We start from the raw sequence: 2,395 nt of genomic DNA, 5'->3' as shown, positions 1-2,395 counted from the left end.
GCAGTTTATTTCTACCACAAATGTTTTGCACAGGAACAGGACTGAAATCAGCAACCGTAAATCATCAACTCCCCAAATACAATGGGGTTAACAAAATGCATGTTTAAGATTGGAGTAGCCAGCCTCTGCCGCCCAGGTTGGTCCGTCAAGGCCCTTGACCTTCGCTGCCACCCATGTAGCAGCTCACCCGACCCCAGCGGTTCCTCCCACAGGTGGTGAGACGTGCGACATGAGAGAGACGTGCCACATCAGTTTTTTGGGCTGTGCCCGGCCGGGCTCCGTGGCAAACCCGCCCACCAGGCGCTCACCAACAAGCCCTCCGTCTGGGCCTGGATCCAGACGGGGGCCCCAGGCTTCCTCCGTGCAGGGGCCCTCGATTCCTTCCTCACTTTCTCATGGGGTCTTTTGAGCCATTCTTTGTCTGGCCCCTCACCTGAAACCACTTTGCAAAGGGAGACCCTACCAGCAACACAAAGCTCCAGACAACACAGCCCTCAGGTTCATAAGGACACACAAACCTCTCCCCCACGATAAGGTGATTGTTCCCGGAGAGGCGGGAGGTTGGGCAAGTGGTTCGGGCATCTGGTAAGGATGCCTCCTGGGCGCCTCCCTAGGGAGGTGTTCCAGGCACGTCCAGCTGGGAGGAGGCCTCAGGGAAGACCCAGGTCTAGGTGGAGGGATTACATCTCCAACCTGGCCTGGGAACGCCTCGGGGTCCCCCAGTCGGAGATGGTTAATGTGGCTCGGGAAAGAGAAGTTTGGGGTCCCCTGCTGGAGCTGCTGCCCCCACAACCGAATACCGGATAAAGCGGATGAAGATGGATGGATGAATGGAAGATTGGAGTGATACACCCACCATTCCAGTGAGGCAGAACAGTTCAAGTGTCATGATTTTATCTGTTAACAATGAAACATCAGATATATACTGTTTATTTTGGATGTTACTGCATTCTATGAAGGTATAGTACTACACATTTGTAAAGCAAAGTGAGCTACTTTAGTGGAGCAAAACTTCTGCTTTAGCTTCAAATAACAGCACAGAACAACACTTGAATGTTGATGACAGACTTGAAGAAGTTAGAAGCTTAAGAACATTGGAGGCTGATTCATTAGCTGTGTGAGAACAGGCCATCACTTCCCTGAACATAGAAAACAAAATCCAGATTGTTGTAAAATTATGTTTTAAATTACCATGAAAAACAGCCACACAAACATCCCCGGGTGGCTCTGTGGAGGATTCCTCACAAAAATGGTTTAATATAGAGCTTTTACATAACCAAACATAGTGTGGTGTTTGTGTAACTTCAAAAGAACTAACCATTTATGCAGATTGCTTTTTCTTAATATCATAGTCAGAGAAATATATGGACAAAAAAATGTCTGGACAAGGTGGCTTTTTCTATTTCAAGCTTTGAACAATAAAGACTTTATATGCCTTCAAAGCATACCGCTTTTCCACCATAGACTTATCTGTGCTGTACGTCGGGATAAATCCTAGACTGTTCAGTTGTAAATTAAGACCTGGGTCAGTCTGCTGACCAGTGATGGTGGTCTGGATTTCCCTGTAAGTACAGTGATGTCTGTCTTCCTGGGTGGCCCTTGCAGTTGCTTTGAAAGGGCCTGGTGTATAAAGCCTGCACAGTAAACATACTTTAAGAAGATATTGGAGGTTTCATACTTCAGACACCAGATAGATGACATTCATATTATGATCTCTCTGATTCTCAACATGACAGATGTTGATAAAAATCATGATTATATAGGAGCCGCATAAATTGTATTTTCATCTTTCAATTAATCATTAAGAAATCATATGGATATAATCTAATATATGATGATGATGATCACATGCAACTTGTGGCGAAAAAGAAGTATCAGTAATAGTCCCGCCATTTCATCTTTATAAGTTGTGACATACTGAGACATTCAAAGATACACAGAGAGGAGGAAAAGCATCAGAGCGCAGTCTTTGTGTGACATCTGTGGCAGTAATTTAAGTCTTCATCTTCCACTGTCTCGCCTTATTCCAGAACTCCTCATGCCTTGATGTTTTGCTGACATAGACTGGAGGAGACATATGAACTCAGAGAAAATATTGACAGTATAAACGGAGTTAGAGCGTTGGTGATCTGTGACAAGAACATATGGCAATCACTCTCCCGACTCCAGAATATGAAACGTAAAAATTGTAATAGGCAATGCAATACATTTGTTTTTTCTGACAGTAAAATATTGTTTATGGTGATATAAAGATTATACCAAGGCACCACTGTGACTTGATTACGCCATGTACTCAAATTCTTCCCCAGATCTTTCAAAACCACATCCCTTTCCAATGAGCACATGGTGTGCTGAAATACATGGGACCTTAATACATGTACCATGTTTTACAGAA

The 2,395-nt window shown here is 44.3% G+C and overlaps 1 protein-coding gene across 1 annotated transcript in view; it reads right to left on the bottom strand.

The window, feature by feature from the left end:
- Positions 1–949: 949 nt before the first annotated feature.
- Positions 950–2,395, bottom strand: part of c22h8orf34 (chromosome 22 C8orf34 homolog) — a 63,493-nt gene continuing 62,047 nt past the window's right edge. The window contains exon 15 of the mRNA XM_032504180.1: positions 950–2,395. This exon is cut by the window's right edge and continues 945 nt beyond it. The gene's annotated coding sequence lies outside the window, so the exon portion shown is untranslated.

The sequence above is a fragment of the Etheostoma spectabile genome, chromosome 22 (genome assembly GCF_008692095.1).
Source record: "Etheostoma spectabile isolate EspeVRDwgs_2016 chromosome 22, UIUC_Espe_1.0, whole genome shotgun sequence".
Lineage (NCBI taxonomy): Eukaryota > Metazoa > Chordata > Actinopteri > Perciformes > Percidae > Etheostoma > Etheostoma spectabile.
This window is presented reverse-complemented; position numbering and strand designations above follow the sequence as displayed.